Genomic DNA, 19,746 nt, shown 5'->3' with positions numbered 1-19,746 from the left:
GAGTGTTTTGGCACTGGCACAATGGATGTGCATTTAAAGCATGTTGGTACAGTTGCTTGGGCAAGAGACAGGTTGAAAATGTCTGTAAAAACCCCAGCGAGCTGCTCCGCACATGCCCTGAGTACGCGTCCAGGGATGTTGTCTGGTCCAGCAGCCTTGTGCGCGCTGATCCTGCTCAGTGCATTGCAGACATCTGTGGAGGAGAGTGTGATCGGTGGGTGGTCAGCTGAGGATTTGAGCTTGGTGGCAGTTTCTCTGTTGTCTCTTTCAAAGCGAGCATAAAAGTCATTTAGCTCGTTCAGGAAGTTGACATCAGTGGCTGCGGGGGTGGAGTGAGAGGGTTTGTAGTCACTGATGGCCTGAATGCCCTGCCACATGCGCCGAGGGTCAGCGTTGGAAAAGTGTCCCTCTATCTTAAGCTTGTAGCAGTGCTTGGCCTCTTTGATGCCCCTTTTCAGATTTGCTCTGGATGTGCTATAGGCTTGTGCATCTCCTGATCTGAAGGCAGTATTGCGTGTCTTCAATAGGAGTCGCACTTCCCTGTTCATCCATGGCTTCTGATTTGGGTATGTGGTGATCTGCTTCTGGGTTGTAACACTGTCAATGGTGGTATTAATATAATCCAGTACAGAGGAGGTGTAGCAGTCAATGTCCGTGTGAGAGCCACTGGTGGCTTGAGAAGCAAACATACTCCAGTCTGTGTGTAGAAACCTTTCCTGGAGTGAGAAATCTGCCCCCGCAGGCCACACCTTGATGGTCTTCACTGATGGCTTCACGCGATTGATCAGAGGTGCATATTTGGGGGTGAGGAACAAAGAAAGGTGATCTGACTGTCCCAAGTGGGGGAGGGGTGTCGCGACGTAAGCTTCAGCCATGTTTGTGTAAACATGGTCTAAGGTTTTGTTTCCTCTGGTGTGACAGGAAACATGCTGGTGAAATTTCGGTAGCACTGACTTTAAGTTTGAATGATTAAAATCACCCGCAACAATAAACGCAGCTTCCGGGTGAACGGTCTGTTGTTTACTGATGGCTGCGTGAAGTTCTTTCATAGCAAACTTGGCATCAGCATCCAGGGGAATATAGGCTGCAGTTATAATAGTGGAAGTGAACTCCCGCGGTAGATAAAACGGTCTACATTTAACCATGAGAAACTCAAGGTTAGCTGAACAATGTCTCCCAACAATAGCAGAGTTTGTGCACCAAGCTTTGTTAATGTAAATGCACAATCCACCACCTCTGGTCTTACCGGAGCCATGTAATGTTCTATCCGCCCGGAATGTATGGCGTCCCGCTAGCTCAATAGCGTTGTCCGGTATTCCGCTGTTTAACCATGTTTCCGTGAAAATTAGAACATTACAGTTCAAAAGTCTCTTGCTGTATGTGATGTTGAGTCGGATCTCCTCCATTTTGTTCAACAGCGACCGTACATTGGCAAGGAAAATGCTGGGTAAAGAGAGCCGGTGTGGTGTTAGCTTTAGCTTAGCTCTTAGTCCTCCGCGCTTCCCCCGCCTTTGTTTACGATCTCGCCGGCGCCTGCGAGCACTTCCGCCCGGCCGGGCAGAGTGCATAGCCTCGGGTGATCTGGCGATCTCAGGAAGGAGTCGAAGGTTGTCCATAAAACTGTCGGAAATTCGCAAACCAATATCCAAAAGCTCACCTTGGGTGTACGATGTTAAGGCACAACTGTTCTGGACGAACAGACCCGAAATGAGCAAGAAAAATACTGCTAAATTACAGAATCTGGAGAGACCGCGAGCCTCGCGATGTACTCGCGCCGCCATCTTGGATCTTTTTTTCTTGGATCTTTTTTTCTTTTTCTGGATCTTGGAAGTTAGATTGCAGCTTAGGCATCAACTCGCACGTTCAGAGGTAAATCAACTGAGTATAATATTTTCAGGTGTCAAGGTGACACCAGGTGCAACCTTAGTCAGGTACGTAGGGGAAAAATCTATCACACACCCTTACTCTTTTTTCGAAGGACGTCCTGGGATTTTTAATGACCACAGAGAGTCAGGACCTCGATTTAACGTCTCATCCAAATGATGGTGCTTGTTAAAGTATAGTCACTATACTGGGGCGTTATAGGACCCAAACAGACCACAGGTTGAGCACCCCCTGCTGGCCTCACTAACACCTCTTCCAACAGCAGCCTGGTTTTCCAAGGAGGTCTCACTTCCAGATACTGACCAGGCTCAACCCTGCTTAGCTTCAGTGGGCAACCAGTCTTGGGCTACAGGGTGATATGGCTGCTGGCATTACAGAACTATAATAGACCTTTATATTGCAGTAAAAGGTATAGGCAAGGCAAGTTTATTTATATAGCACATTTCGGTAATTCAAAGTGCTTTACATAGAAAGGAATTCAAATTTCACACTATGGCAATTCAAAGTGCTTTGCATAGAAAATAAGCACAAAATAAAAGCAGTTATAAAATGAATGAATTAGAGTAAAATTAATTAAAGTAGTAAAAAGATTACATAGAATAAACTTCTCATCTGGCAAAACACTGGTGTATCTTATTTTGCATCTTTCAATTCCCCACGTGGTTTATGTTTCTCTCTTACCCAATTCTCAGAGCCATTTGAGTTCAGTTTAGAATCAAAAGGAAGAATACAGAAGTCAGTCGAACGTACAGTGGATACTCTGAGATTTTCACATGATGGTCAGTCTCAGGTAAATTTCAGTCATGTCATGTGAGATTTGTTTAAACTATATAGAATACATACATTAGAATACACAACTGCATGCATTTTGCAGAAGAACATTGTTTTGGTTGTGCTTGGGCTCTGTGTGACTGTGTGGGTGAATATGATTATTATTCCTCTGTACCATATGTACCACCTTAATTTCGACGTTGATAGTGTTGACATCGAAACGCACACATTTGAATCATTCGAATATAATATCACAGGTTTCCATCTCTTTCAAATTACAGTAGTTATGGCATGAATGCGTTGAGGTATGGAAATACATAGTCTGTCAGCAGACAGGAAGGTGGGACCATTGTATCATTGTGTATACTGTACATATAAATACATTTAGACCACTTAACTTAGTGATTGCTATCAGGATGTGAAGAGACTTTAAACCAGCATAACAGAAAATGTTTCTGGAACAAGGGATGTGTGGGGACAAGATGCAATTTATTTCATTCATGCTATTTTGATTTAGGGATATAGGGAAGTTGAGTTTTATTGTATTTTCTTAACTTTTTTCCCAGTAATTTAGAGATTTTGGCCTTGTCCTCTCCTGAAGTTGCTTGTTGAAAAATAAAATCTTAAAAAAAAACTTCCTATTGACTGATGATCATAATATTTTTCCCTGCTTACTTCTTGACAAGTTGCTGTCTTCACTCGGAATTCCTTATGCTTCTTTCATTCTTGCAGCACATTTATCAGCATTTCTTATCAGATACTCGTCTGTTTCCTCTGAGTTCAGTGCAAAAATATCCAAAGTGTGGAGTAAAATCATTGAATATTGTTTCTGCTGCCGGTTTCCAGATGTGTTCTTGGTTGCATATGCTTGAGCACACCTGGTAAAGTGGTCAGTGACAACCAGTATGTATTGTTACAGTCCTGATTAGCTTCTGTTTCCTCATTTGTGTTTTCCTGTTGCCTAGGGGCATTTGTCTTGTTTTTGTGTATTCTCTCTTTGTGTGTTTGCATGGTAGAGTCAAGCTGTGGTTGATGTGGGCGGTGAAAAAAGTTCCTTCTTTCCCAGTGTTATTGTCGATTGAGGCCTTTCCAACATCAGGAGCTTTCATGAGTATTCATTGGTTGTTTAGTCTTTTGTGGTTTTTTTTTTTTTCTTTCTTTCTTTTTCTGTTTGTTGTGTTCTAGTGTCCTTTTATGTTTATCTCTGTCTTATCACTAGTGATGTGACATTTGAACCGAGGTGTCGAAATAATGGGCGTTCCAGATGAAGCCGCGATTCGAGGCTTGTGTTGTTAACGTGAAAATCACGTGACTAATGATGACTTTGCTTTTTGTGACCTCTTCCTTTTTCCTGGTAATGGAGCCAGCAAGAAAGAGGGAATCCTCCCCTGTCTGGGCTCAACAGAAGCATCAGTATCCTTATTTACACCTGCTGGCACAGGCATTTTTATGTTCCCCTGCATCCTCTGTTCCTTCTTTTCCAAGGCTGGAGAGATTTTGTCCGAGAAGAGGAATCGTCTAAACCCCAACACACTTGAAATAATTCTATTTCTCAATAAAAGTCTATTGTAATCCTTCCTTCACCCACCCCAAACTGCAGTGTTGCAGGTTGCTCCTCTATATCCCCAGTCCAATGAGAACAACACTGCACTAAATCTAGTAACAGTTCACTGCACAATTTTTCCCACCCCAGCCTATGCTGTTGCAGTTTACTCCAACTCCCTCCACCATAATCACTGCACTCAACACAGTGTCACTTTTGTTGTTCATACTGTCACTATCCAAACAATTTATGAATAATTAATTAACTCTTTGTGTGACAGTTGTCTCTGCACAAGTAAATTCAGGCAGAGAAAGATACATATTTTATATTATACCCAGGAATTGGACAAATGTCTGCTCAGGTCTTTTTATTATTGCAAATGAAAGGGTACAGACATTAACAGTGAGGAGAAAATAAATAAATAAATAAATAAATAAATAAATAAATAAATAAATAAATAAATAAATTCAATTGTCTGCTATTTCTTTGCACAGTAGCTAGGTGTCACTAGTGAGCAATGCTGAATGAAGCTTCAAGTAATGAACCTTTGGCCAGAGAATGTCTAATATGGCGAGAAGTTTCACTCTCACTACACTTCCGGCTTCTGAACTGGTTGCAGTTCCACTCTGATTCCATATGAGGGCGCTCACAGGACGAGTGCAGAATGAATGGAGGTCAATGGCGGTATACCCCTCAAAATCCACTTTTCTCAGGATATAATTTTTTGTCTAATAATTTGAATGTTGTATTCGAAAGGAGATGCAAAGAAATTACACATTGCTGGATGTTAGATTTTTTAGAGTCAGTTATTTGCTTTAAAAAGTCTTTCAAAATGTCAATGACGTCAGAATGCTGACGTCATTAGTAGAATGCTAGCGTGTTATGGGCAACAACAACTCAACCTGTAAGAAATCGAAAGGACATAAGTACTCGTTCATTCAACTTTCGACCTAAAACCCATGTTGAACTTGCAAAATCTACAATTAGATCTGAGATTTCTCAACGGCAATCGGGTGAAAGAGACAAATTTAGCTGTCTAGCCCCATTGACTCCCATTCATTTTGCACTCATGGCGATCGCCCCCAGTGGAACTCTGGTGGTACTACAATCAAAATTCGGTACAATAGGACTTAATAGGGAGTGGGCAGGCTCTCCGTAGACGGGCTCCGCTTTGGCTGAAGCAATGGGCTGCGAGGTCTCAGTGGTTCAGGAAGCCTCATTTTGCCATCACTACTTATCACTATATTTAATTACACACCATGAGACTATATGACTCTGAGCGCTGTGCATCCTTTTTTTTTTTTTTACTGAACTCTCATACAAGACACAGGCATGAGCAATCAACAGATAAACAGTCCAACACATACAGTAAGTCAACTTAAACACAAGAGTGTGTCAAACCAAATCCTCCACACTGTTTCCATGTTGCTTGCTTAATTTATGCATTACCTTAATAAAATCTACTTTTTGGTTCATTTAATTTGCGTGTGGCCTCCCCATTTGTTATACTACCCTGAGTCAGGTGGTTTGTAAAGGTACTCAAAGTCATCTTTATTCCTCTCCAAGTGAAGATAGAAACGAGTTCAAGGGGTGAAGTAGTTGTAATGCTTCTCATTGGAGCACTATCATAGGATACATGTTTTTATCTTTGGGTGACAGGACCATCTGACCATCACCAACCTCTCTCTCATTTACAGGGACCTGCAACATTTTTTATTTGTATGAATTCTTAATTTTATGTAGTTAGTTAGTGTGTGGACTCGTAGTGATATTTATGGAAGCTAGTTATCAAGTCCAATTCTGGGGGGTGGGGGGTCAGCTCACAAGTCTGATATTTTCTTGCAATCATGAGTTTATTTCAAGCAATTCTGAATTTATAACTTGCAATTGCATGTATTTAACTCGCAATAGCAAGAACAAAAGTCAGAATTGTGAGATAAATAGTCACAATTACCTTTTTTTTTCTCTTTTTGTTTTTCTACAGCATCTACCAGCAGGTGAGACAAAGTTTTTATTTTTTATTTTTTATCTGGACTTTATCTGGATATGTAATGTATTTTACTTTATAGCCTACTCATGGTACTTGTCTTTAACTTGTTTAATTTTTAAAAAAATTAAAATAATAAACTCAACATGGTCTGCAAATTCTTTAAAATAATAATATAGGCTACTGCCACAGAAGTATATAAAGGTTACTGAGGGAAGACTGCGAAAAGCCTTTTTACATTTGCACTTAAGAAAACAGCAGGTCATTCGTCAGGCTATCAAGTTTCACTTAGTAACCTAACAACTGCCGCAGCATCCGCATCCTGCTATGAATTATAATCGACATTCGTTGTTTCAAGGGGAGAGAGGTGAAAATGAAGATTCTCTTTCATTTGATATGGGTGATCTTGATTTTACTCGACCACGGTAAGATTAAGGTTTGTTATAATCTATTTTCTGATGTTGCATGATCGGTTTCTCTGACTGCATAGGCGCTGTAGTGATGGGAGGATTGATTCAATTAGCAGTGTCACTTTCAGTAGCGTGAAATGGGCGCATGCCATCATACTGTCAGTAAATGTTGGTATTCTTTTGCATCGGTGCACAATCTGATTAATTCGCTTTGGACAAAAGCTTCTGCCGAATTAATAAAATGTATTGTAGCCTCAACACGTTATACAAGTGATTCGAATGGTAAGACAAAACAAAACAATAATAACGACACTGTATTATCCGTATCTTAATGAAATGGGGTGATCTGAAGTATTTTAATGGAATAGGGGAGCGCGGGGCACAACGTAACGCGGGGCTAGTTGTACTTGTAACGCACTTGTTTTAAATACTTCCAAACATGCTAGGATGTTCACACACTTGGTGTATTTACTAGGTGTCATACCATTTTTTTTTTTTTTTTGGAAGATATCCATAGACATTATTAAACCATAGCAAAAGTAAATTTCTTGCTTAAATGGATAGTTCACCCAAAAATGAAAATTCTGTCAGTAATTAGGCTACTCACCCTCATGTTGTTCCAACCGCGTAAGACCTGTCTCACTCCTCCATAGGCTGCTATGTGGTCCAAACTTGCTGGCCCAGAAAAGTTATTAAAGAGATCGTTAATATAGTCCAAGTGACTACAGTGGCTCAATCTTAAGTATATCAAGCGACGAGAATACTTTGTGTGCGCAAAAACAAACAAAAATAACGACTTTATTCCACTATTCATTTCCACTAATCTGCAAAATGTTAATTATTTTAACAAAATAAGATGGGATCATTAAAAATGCATGTTATTTTTATTTTATTTTATAGCCTACTGTCTTGATTAAGATATTTTACATAAATGATGTATACCCTATAGTTCACTAGAAAAAAAGAAAAAAGAGGCTGACTTTAAAATGTCCCAGTTCAAAAGTTTACACTGTGTGTCCTTACCTGGATGATCCACAACTATTTTTTGTTCTGTGATGGTTGTTCTTGAGTCCCTTGTTTCAGTTAAACTGAACATTGTTCTTCAGAAAAATCCTCCAGGTCCTGCAAATTCTTTTGTTTTAAGCATCTTTTGCATATTTGAACCCTTTCCAGCAGTGACTGTATGATTATGAGATCCATCTTTTCACACCGAAGGACTCAAACACAACTATTAAAAGCTTCAAACATTCACTGATACTCCAGAAGGAAACATGATGCATTGAGAACCAGGGGGTGTAAACCTTTGAACAGGATGAAGACATCCACATTTTTCTTATTTTGTTTAAATAGCTTTTTATTTTATTTAGTCCTTCCCCTCGGAAGCATCAGAAGAGATACGTGTCCCCCAGAAGACAAATTAAGTAGAAGATACCTCTTCACATTAAAATGTTTACACCCCCGGCTCTTTATGCATCATGTTTCCATCTGTTTTTTATAAATCAATTTTTTTTTTTTTTTTGTGGACTATTGTGAACATATTTTATATAAAATATCTTATTCAGGACAGTATTAAATAAAAAATAACATGCATTTTGTATGATCCCTCTTATTTTGTTAAAATAGTGAACATTGTGCACATTCTGCAAAGAGTGTGTAAACTTTTGAGCACGACTGTACAAGAAGATATTCTTCTGCTGTTTGTTTGCATATGTTTATACTTAAAATCTATATGATCTGTAGAAAAACATTTTCACAGCACTATTGTATTTTTTTGTTTGGCTTATGTTTTTCTCAAGGTTCATCTGGTGTTAATACAGATAAAGTGTCAGTGTCAGTGATGGAGGGAGATTCAGTCACTTTATACACTGGTGTTGAAACAAACCAACAAGAAGAGATTAAATGGTATTATAATGACACTCGAATAGCTGTAATCAGTGGAGATCTCAGTTTTATCTGTACTGATGTTCAGTGTAATGAAGGTACTGAGAGATTCAGAGACAGACTGAAGCTGGATCATCAGACTGGATCTCTGACCATCACAAACACCACAAACACAGACTCTGGAGTTTATAAACTGCAGATCTTCGGCAGCTACAGTGAAAAGATCTTCAATATTACTGTTGATGGTGAGTCATTTAAAAACGTTTAAATGCAGATGATATATTTTTAAAGCACATTGTTAATGTGTGTTTATAGGCACAGACCAAAATGTTTCTTTTCAGAGCGAAAGTCAAGAAAAGGCTTATGCAAAGTCATGTTCACAGTTCTCTCATGTTGTGTAGTTTGTATTTGTTTTCAGCAAAAGATCCTCCAGCATCTGTTGGTTTGTGTTTCAGGAGTTTCTGCTGCTGAACGAGATGAAGTGAAGAGAAACGAGGGAGAAACTGTTACTTTTGATCCTGCTGTAGCAAGAAAAACAAATGATGTGATGACGTGGTATTTTAATGACACTCTCATCGCTGAAATCACTGGAGATCCAAATAAAACCTGTACAGATGTTCAGTGTGAAGAAGATACTGAGAGATTCAGAGACAGACTGAAGCTGGATCATCAGACTGGATCTCTGACCATCATGAACATCACAAACACAGACTCTGGAGAATATAAACTACTGATCATCATCAACAACAGCAGCTTCAGCATCACTAGAGTGAAGACATTCAATCTTACTGTCATTGGTAAGAATATAATATAATTCAATCATTCAATGCATTTTCCTTTGAGGAATTAAAAAAAAAAGTCAATATTTTTAATGTTGAGTTGACTTTTTTTGAGCTTCGGCTCAATAACATTTTGACTAATGTTATTAACTTGATAACTTGAACTAATGCATAATATTAGTTTTCCAGTGAATGCTGCTGTTTCCTGTTGATACAGCTGATGATCAATATAGATGGGTCTAAAGTAAAAAAAAAAAAAAAAAAAAAAAAGTACTGGATGGATTATCATCACTCTCAAGTTATAATGACTTTCTCTTTATCTGTTCCAGGATCAGGTCTGTCTTCAGGAGCTGTAGCAGGAATAGTTGTTGTTGTTCTGCTGGTGTTTGCTGCTGTAACTGCTGCTGTGATTTACTATCATCACCGCAGGACCCATGCACCAGTACCGCAGAGTGTAAGTATTACATACAGCTGATTTAACAAGATAGAAGAGATTTACTGTGCAAAAACAATGTTCTTTTTTCTGGATTTAACATAAATGTAAATAAAATGTAATACATGTAAATGTGAAATGTTTTCTTTTTTGCTCTTTACTTTTATTTTTTATTTTTAACAGTACAGAAGCAGATATCCACCGGTGAAACAGTCAAAACATTCAAAAACACCAATAACTCCCAAATAAACATTTTGTATATTTTGCGGTTGTGTAACTGAAACATCAATCCTTCTCATCACTGAAACTGTCACATTTTGGGTTTTGGTTCTTGTTCTTGCCATTGTTGTAACATCTCCAGATAGATGAAGAAGAAGGCAAACAGGAAGATACAAATAATAACAAGAGTTTAATTCTCACGATAGATTCCAACAGGCAAATACACGAAACAGTGTGCTATGCACAAACAGAGTGCTCTTACACAAACAATAAGAGTGAAAACCATGAACTTAAATACAAAGAAAATGAATGCACAACAGGTGATGAAGATAATGACTAACTAGACACTGAAAAACTAATTAACAAGACTAATGAGGGTAACCAAGGGAACAGAATGTACTAATAAGACAAGACTAGATTAGTCAGAATAGATGAAAACAAACTAAAAGTCCATGAAAAACGTGACAATTGTCATGTTTCTGTCTTGTTAATGTGATTCCCTGTTTGTCATGTGATCCTGCCATGTGTCTTGGTCAGTTCTTATCGTTGCACTGTTGTGGTTGTTCCGTTCCCGAGTCTTGTTCCTGTTCCTGAGTCTGAGTTTATATTTGTGAAGTTTTGAGTTTATTTAATAAAAGACTGCTGCACTTGGATCCTGTTTCCTCCTCTGCTTCAACCCAACGTAACAGTAACCTTCTGTGAATCTGTGTTTTCTTACAGGAGAATAATGCTGACAATAACCCACCACCACCTGATCCCAATGACATTCAGGAGGATGATGCTGATAACCCACCACATGTTCCCAATGTCATTCAGGAGAGTGATGTTGATAACCCACCACATGATCCCAATGTCATTCAGGAGAGTGATGCTGATAACCCACATGATCCCAATGACAATCCTTTGGAGGACATGTAACATCATTAAATCAGACTCAGGCCGAGGCTCCCAATAAAACAATGGACACTGAAGAGAATCAGGAAATGATGGAGAGACGAGGATCAGCTGAAACTCTCTTCGCTCACAGAGTAATTGCGTCACGATTCCAAGATTTCAGTAGTTGGAAATCGTGGAATTTGTCAAGCAATAATACTAATAATAATACTGATAATAATAATAATAAACATAGCTTACCAGAAATTGTAGGCTACCATGTAAACATTTTAACATGTTGTCACTAAATCTCATAAAATTCAGTTTAGTTACTAAAATAAAACAAGCTAAACTCAAAAGTTGGCAGCTATGGATTCAGACAGGAACAGTGAGTGATTATCTTGTTATTTTCATAATAAGCTCTAATGCACTGAACTGGTTTGACACATCAGTCTTAATGTCCTGCCTGTGTACATCCTCACTGTTACTGCATTTCCAGAAATACCTCACAGTCTCAGAGGACTTAAGTGCTCTACTGCACTGCTGATACTGAAGGAGCTTTTACTGATTATCTTGGTGCAGCTTATTCATATTCATTTATTTATTTTAAAGTTGGTGTTATGAAAATACTTGGTGTGATCTTGTCAGGAGGAGTGTTACAGCACAAATTTCACACAAATGTATGTATTAAACAATGGCATTTTATAGCAATTAAATCATGGTGTGTCTTCATACGTTAGATAGATGTATCTTTATCTTCATTGTTAAAATATGCAAAAATGAGTCACAATGAAATGGTCAAATTCAGATATTTTATGAGGTACTGATTAATTCTTTCATGTTATTTGTCGGCATGAGAGGAGGAAGATGAAGAGACATGTTATTGTCTATGTTTTTTAATCTTGTGTCTCATTCAGTTTTGGTCATGAATCATATTCAGTTGTGTTTGTCAAGCATCTCGTGTCTCTCTCAGTTCTATTGTGTTCAGCTGGGGCTTATGAGTGTGAATGTTTTTTAAACTCATGGCATTATTGTATTTCACTGATATGTAGAATATTATCACTGTTTGATGGAAATGATTTCAGGGTAGCCTTCAGCTGACTTTGGTTCTTTCTTTTGGCAATACTCTTGTCATTTTATTCATTTTTTTGGATGGTGGATGGTGTCTTTTGTATGGTGCTCATTTTAAATATGTAAATAGAGAGACTAATTTATTTTAAGTGTCAAACCAAATAAATGCTAAACTCCTCAAGCCTGTACCTCTGATTTGACTATCATTTAATAAGTGGACACTAATGCTTTAGGTTTTTTAGTAAGAATATCTTACTCTTTCTGTTTTCCTTAAATTTCCATCAGCCAATGGGAAAAAGTGCCTGAAAACCCACAATGTTTTTTTCATTTCTGAAACAATGAAATTAAAAAATCTTTGTGTGTTTATGTGATAAATATTATTAAGAACATATCATTCACTCATAATGGCTAGAATTTATGTCTCCAAAATAGTTTTGCATGTTGTCAGAAATAATCGTGGACTAAGATTACATTGGATCATCAGGTTATAAATTATTTCACTCTCACCAACAGTTATAGTGATTGTTACTACAGTAAAACTGGTCATGATATTTATTATTTTGGTCACCGGGAGCCTATTGAGATGAGGAATATGGAGATGTTAAAGCCTCTTGCACTTCAAGAGAGAATCTGTTAGGATAATGAAAGAGACCAGACAAAAGACATACACGAGTGCACCTGAGCAATATGAAAAGAGACCCACAAAATATAGACTACATAATTTGATGTTATTGTAGATGTTAGCCAGAAAGCTTGCTAGTTAGTCTTACCCTCTTATAGATCAAGGCTGCCAAGATACATTAACAGTAGGCTCAAGGCTAGCAAACAGTAACATTACTTTAGGTATTCGAGCGCTATATCGACTAACATGGTCTTACTTCCTTTGAATTTGCAATATATTTGTGTTGTTTTAATTCCACTTCCCTATATTTACAACGTCATCTATTCGCTGTTAGATCAGTTCGATTAGGCTACACAAGCTAGATTCACTGGAAACATAGTGAGGACATATGCTGGTTACAGCCGTGTGAATGCAACAAGAAGAGCAAAAACATGACATGTTGCACACTAAATTTGAAACCGCAGTGCGCAAGCTTAGAATAAACTGATTGTGTGTCATGATCTATCATGATGCAATGTTTAGTGTTCAACTATTACGTTTATTTTTCATTGATAGACTTTGTTTTCGTAAACATAGGCCTATTTTAATCTAAAGTTGCAAAAGAATGTTAATTGGCATAAATAATTTTGCTCATAGGCTAAGTGGAGAGGCGCACACTGGTCACGAGAGGGCGCACTTGCTATACAAAACCCTCTCGTTCGGCTGCATTATAATGAAGCTGTCATATTGCCTATTTTTCCCTCCCATCTCATATTGTTTTTCCATAAACATGTCCCGTTCAGAGGCTCCGTAATAACATAAAATAAAAAAATAAAAAAAACAGTGATAAAATATCTTCTAAATTTTTGTAGCTTCCCACTGGGTTGAACAACTTTCTTCAGGTCAGATGTGGCCAAAACTGTGAAATGGACAAGAGTGGGTCCGATAAATGCATGTCAAACCATATTTCATATTATTGTGGGAAAATCAAATCATAAATATTAAATAAAAACATAAAATTGTTATTCGAGCCGTAATCGTGCAGTACACAGAACATGAGAATGACAGATATTGCACTGATTTAATAAAACTGAAAAATATTTTTTCATCTGTTAAAGGAGCCTTAAAAAAAAAAAAAAGATAATACACATTTTATTCTTATTAACTGTAAGTCGTGTTTAACTCTTTCAAATAAGCATCAGCAGGTTCTTGAGCGTTTCGTCACTGAGAGGAAAGAGGAAGGACTGAGTCTCATCTTGTGCTTCATTCAGTTTGTCTCAGAGGAATCTTAATAATGTGTCCCACTGCGTCACCAGACCAAAATCCCACCGCACTACTGGCTTTCATTCACACTTGCTTTTAAACAGTCGGTCAAATCAAGCGAGAGGTTACATTTAACTGAGCGTCTGAATGCCTTGTGAAATGGAATAAAAGCAGGCCTTGCTTGAGTGTCCAGATTGAAGATACAGTACCAGCAGATGTTATAATAAATCATCTCTGACTTCTCTGAGCTCTCTGATCTTCACGTGAGAGGGAGAAATGTGTTCAGCATTTCTTATCAGACACTCGTCTGTTTCTTCTGAGTTCAGTGCAAAAATATCCAAAGTGTGGTGTAAAATCATTGAATATTGTTTCTGCTGCCGTTTTCCAGATGTGTTCTTGGTTGCATATGCTTGAGCACACCTGGTAAAGTGGTCAATGACAACCAGTATGTATTGTTACAGTCCTGACTAGCTTCTGTTTCCTCATTTGTGTTTTCCTGTTGCCTAGGGGCATTTGTCTTGTTTTTATGTGTGCTCTCTTTGTGTGTTTGCATGGTAGAGTCAAGCTGTGGTTGATGTGGGTGAAGAAAAAAGTTCCTTCTTTCCCAGTGTTGTCGATTGAGGCCTTTCCAACATCAGGAGCTTTCATGAGTATTCATTGGTTGTTTAGTCTTTTGTGGGTTTTTTTCTTTCTTTCTTTTTCTGTTTATTGTTTTCTAGTGTCCTTTTATGTTTGTCTGTGTCTTATCACTATGTAAGGGATAATGTAGAGCGAGGCGGTTGTTATAGCGAATACAACCCCGACAGGCTGATAGTATCCACTGAATTATGAGATCTGAGAAGCTTTAACACCATCTCCGCACCCCTCGGATTCCTGTGCTTTTTTTTCCTGTCTTTATTTAGTTCAAATAACAAATGCACAAAAGATACCCAATATAGTTACACTTTAGAATACTGTTCCAAATATTTAGTAATTCCTTCTGATGGATTTGGTAACACTTGAGTCATTACTAGGTTACCACGATCTTTAGAATTAATTATACATTATGAACCTGTATATAGTAGTTCTTAGTAGTTCTCTGGGAGGTATGAAAAAAATAGCAGTTATTGATTAGTTAATAGTGAACTACCACATTCAACTGAGTGCTATTACTTATTATTTCATTAATTAGAGTTCCTTGTTAGTTAATAGTAATTACTATGTAAATAGTGTGTTACTCATTTGTTCCTGTGTAGTTATTCATTAATGACAGAACAGTATTCTAAAATGTTACTCAAAATATTATTAATAATAATAATTATAATAATTATAATTAGAAAAATTTTAATAATTTGAAAATTTGAAAAATGTTTGTTCGTTTAAACATTTGCAGCAAAAATGCTGTGTATGACAGAATATTATATCCGATACCATTATTGTATTTCTTGTATATAGATATCTGCTTTGTTGCAAAGGCTCAAATATGGAATTTAATCTCACTCTAATGCTCTTTATGTATTTTACAGGAAGCTTGAAAAAAAAAAGCCCTTAAAAACCAAATTACCAGAAGAGAGGCTGAAAAGGCAGTGTCAAAGTGGCTAATCGGTGCCAGGGACAGGGGAGGAAACCGTACTGCGAGGGCACGTGGTGAAGAGCAAGATGGGTAAAAGTTTTAAGATATGCTTGTTTTTATGTGGAAATACAAACTTTAAAAAAGACAAAAATGATAGTGCAAATCAATGCAAATTCATAGCGTAATCAGCACTCAAACGCATGCATAAAGCTTGCCACAGCACACCGACAAACATAATGATTATGAGTGTCGTGAAAAACAGGAGACTGTCTAAATATTTTAATAATTTATTTATAAAGTGTATTCTTGTGTTTTCGGCTACAGAATGTAAGTTGACGATGCTGACTCGGCCCCCCAGTTGACGCGCCTATTTGCACGTTTCATACGGATTACATAATCTGAGAATATTTATTTTCTACTTGAATCGGTTTGTTTAAAAGTTATTAGTTATTAAAATTTAATTAAGCAATGCAAATGTTGTAAAACAGGAGAAATATGTTCTGTAACATTAGAGCGAGCATACTTTGTAAAGTTGCTACTACTTTCATGTTTCATGTGATAAGCAATATTTGAGTTGGATGAATGATGGGCAAATGTTTGGTTTTCTAACTTGTCCTGGGAACCCTCAGTACTGCACACCCACTTCAGATCTGGCAGTTTCTATTAATGAGCTAATGTGATGAATCAGGTGTATTAGATGAGGGAAACATACAGTCTGCATATGAAAACTTAGGCAGCTGACTCATTGCCTCGCAGCCCTATCAGGCAATGACTTAGCAGGCAGCGTTTACACACTAACGTGCCTCACAAAACTGATTTCAGACAGACTAATGAGGCAGTCTCTACGGTTAGAATCCTGCGTCCATAGCAACGCTCTGTTTTTCATGACAACGGTGTGTTATACTTAGCAGCGGTCTGTTATCAAGAAATAACAGACCGCATTCGACATTAGAACAAGTACTCCTCGCTGCAAAGCCATGTAATAAATATAATTACACACCATGAGACTATATGACTCTGAGCGCTGTGCATCCTTTTTTTTTTTTTTTTACTGAACTCTCATACAAGACACAGGCATGAGCAATCAACAGATGATTAGTCCATGCAGACACAGGCATGAGATTTCAAAATATGATCAGTCCAACACATAAGTCAGGAGTTCGGGTCAAGATGGCGCCGTGTTAACAGCAACTTTATGTGGCCGTGTAAATGTGTACACTATATAAAACTCAAACACAACCAAACATCTAAAAAAAAAGGGGTTCTTTATTTTCGACTGCGTATGAGAAAGACGCAGCGTTAATGTCTGGAGTTTCCGCTTGTGGTCAGGAATATAAACAAAAATGTATACAACGAGTTACAATAGGAAAATAACAAACATAAAAACTTTCAAACAGAGCTCGCCCCGTACAGTGTGAATTACAATGTTCCACAAATGTACAAAGAAACAACCCGAAATAAAGGATAATAGTTACACTACCATATTTTTCCCTCAGTAAGTTCTCTTTCACAATACTCAATTTGTGTTAATTTTCCCTTTTAGCTTTTTGCAGATAATTGTATATTCCCAAAAATAAAACAATACACAAAACGGTTTATGTGAGCACTTATACCCCAAATAAACAACGGTAGTGGCTTTTTATGTTTTTCTGTGAAGCGATGCACCGCACTAGAAAGCCCGCGCAACGGTCATCTCACGTGCACTAACGTCTCTTCGTTCTCCCCTGCTCAATCGCCGTCACTGTGGAATGTATATGCTCGTTTCACACAGAAATCTCTAGCACTCGGGAGAAACAAAGATTCCGTGCGATGAATCACTGCTCCATCCGCTCAATAAACAGAACACCAAATTGGGGTTTCCCCTTTTCGCTTTCGTATAAGCAAATGGTATAAGTTAGTGTTAGTTTCTAACGCGCCTCAGCTCACGCGTTCTCTGAAGGTCTATAAAATAGGCAAAACCGAAACTTCTTGTTCTTTACTGCACTACTCATGTGCACCAGAGTGCCCTCTAGAGGCGGGAAGCATAACTACAGGCTATTTTTGCCCTGGTTACATTTATTACGCTCTAATCCATTGCTATGTGCTGTGCTTAGGGCTTGAATTTCTATGCTAAAAATTTTTATATAACTTGTAGTGGAATCTCAACATATCCTCTTAAGACTGTTTTTAACGTTTATTGGGACCCTCTTTTGTTTATTTTAGTTAGTTTCTACGCCTGAGTGAAGTAGCTCTGTTGATACAACCATGGACGAAAATATGGATACAGCCTCTGTCGACGCTTCTGCAAACAACGACAATCTAAAGGCACATAACTACACAAGGCGTCTAGAAGATGCATTTGGGGGCTCTCCTGACACTCCTAGTAAGTCCCCTGCTCTGAAGAAACCTCGTTCCAATGCCTCCGACACGGTCTCTAATTCTGTGCTGCTAGCAGCAATCGAAAAGGTTAGCAGGTTACAAGAAAGAGTCATTGGTAAAACTGCATTCCGTCGAGGCATCGTTGAAGGAAAACACTGCTTCAATCTGTAATCTCACCTGCTCGCTTGAAGCTATCAACAAGCAGGTGGAGGACGTGACGGATAAGGTCCTTTCTCTGCAAACAAAAGTTGTGAAGTTGGAAAAGGAAAATAAAGCTCTTAATGAGAAATGCAGCTGTTTGGACAGCTACAAATGCAGATGGAACCTCCGTGTTGCTGGGATACCTGAGCGCGAAGGGGAAAATGTCAAAATGGTCGTTATAGAGCTGTTCAGGAACCTCTCTCCACACACCGCAGAAAAACTGCAGGACATGGTCGACATCACGCATCGGTTTGGCCCCAAGTCTGGTAACTCCAATCCGTGACGGATTATCATTCAGGTTTTATCCCGCATTTGTCGAGATGCAATATGGGCAGAAGCCAAACGATCCAAACTTTTGAAACAGAAGAAAATTCGGATCTTGGAAGATCTGACGCAGGAAGAAAAAGAGGCGAGAAACAAACTTTGCCCACTCGTTGAAAAGGCAAGAAGGGAAGGAAAGAAAGCTGGGTTTAATGGGCCCGTTGCCTTCATTAACGGGAAGAGAATTTCTGTTTACGATATTTAATATGCCCCTTAAATTGTGACTTTGCGAAACGGGGGTGCGTTTATTTTTATTTTTGGGTCCATGACAGGGTGTGTTGACCTTCCTAATTTTTATTGGGAATTCGAGCCTTAAGCTCTGCATATCTTCTAAGAAGCATATTTAGTTACTGTACTTGTTTCTGACAGTTGTATTACTCAAGAGTTTGAGTTTGATTTTATGTTTAGTTCACATTTTTCATGTTTCTCTTTGAATGTTCGGGGGATACGTGACTTAAACAAGCGAAAAGCTTTATTCTTGTTTTGTAAATCCATGAAAAGGGACATATGTTTTTTGCAAGAGACACATTCTTGTGTAAACGATGATTATTTCTTTCTGTCATAACTCCACTTCGTCAGGTGGGGTCGCTATATTACTTAATAGTGGATTTCAAGGAAAGGTTATAGAAATGCTTTCTTCAGGAATTGGAAGGTGGATTATCTCAGTTGTTCACTTGGATAGCATTTTTTTTTTTTATAATGATTAACATATATGGGTTCAATAGTTCTGCAAACAACAAAACTCTACTTGATAGTATAGTCATTTATATAAGTAATTTAAAACTTAAATATCCCTCTGCTTTTATTTTATTTGGTGGCGATTTCAATGAGGCACCAGATTTAGTTGCTGATAGATTTCCGCCTAGAAATGTGTCTAATAGCGTCAACCACCTAATAGCAAATCTCTGTCAATGTCTGAACCTGATCAATTCACACAGATATTTAAACCCCGACATACACATGTAGGCTACACTTGGTTTAAATCAGATTTTTTCTCAAAAATCACGTATAGACCTGTGGCTGATATCAGACTCTTTAATTTCATTTTTGGTATCAGCAGAGATTTCACCCTCACCTCTAACAGATCATGCAGTAATTGACAATACTTTATCGGATGATAAATCCAAGCGGAGAAGGAAAGTGAACCCTGGGTACTGGAAGTTAAATTGCTCCTTTTTATTGTCTGAATCATATTGAGAAAATCGCAGAGAGTGTTAAATCTCAGTCTAATATATCGGCCATTTCTAAATGGGAACTATTTAAATATGAATGTAGGAAATTATCGATTAAATTTGGGAAAAATAGAATGTCTGTTAAAAATAAGGAAATTACAGACTTAATTAAAAAAATAAATGAAAATTTAAACAACCCTAACCCGGGTGAGGATGACAAGGAATCACTTTATACTTCACAAGCCTGTCTGGATGATCTCTTTCTAGAAAAGGCAAGGGGCGCATTTATTAGATTGGCTTGAGTTGGCAAAATGGCTTGAGTTTGGGGAAAAAAAATTCTGCCTACTTTTTCTACCTAGAGAAGAAATGCGGCAGTAATAAAAAAATCTCTTCTCTATATATTAATAATACATTATCTAATGTCCCC

The sequence above is a fragment of the Rutilus rutilus genome (genome assembly GCF_951802725.1).
Source record: "Rutilus rutilus genome assembly, chromosome: 8".
NCBI lineage: Eukaryota > Metazoa > Chordata > Actinopteri > Cypriniformes > Leuciscidae > Rutilus > Rutilus rutilus.
This window is presented reverse-complemented; position numbering follows the sequence as displayed.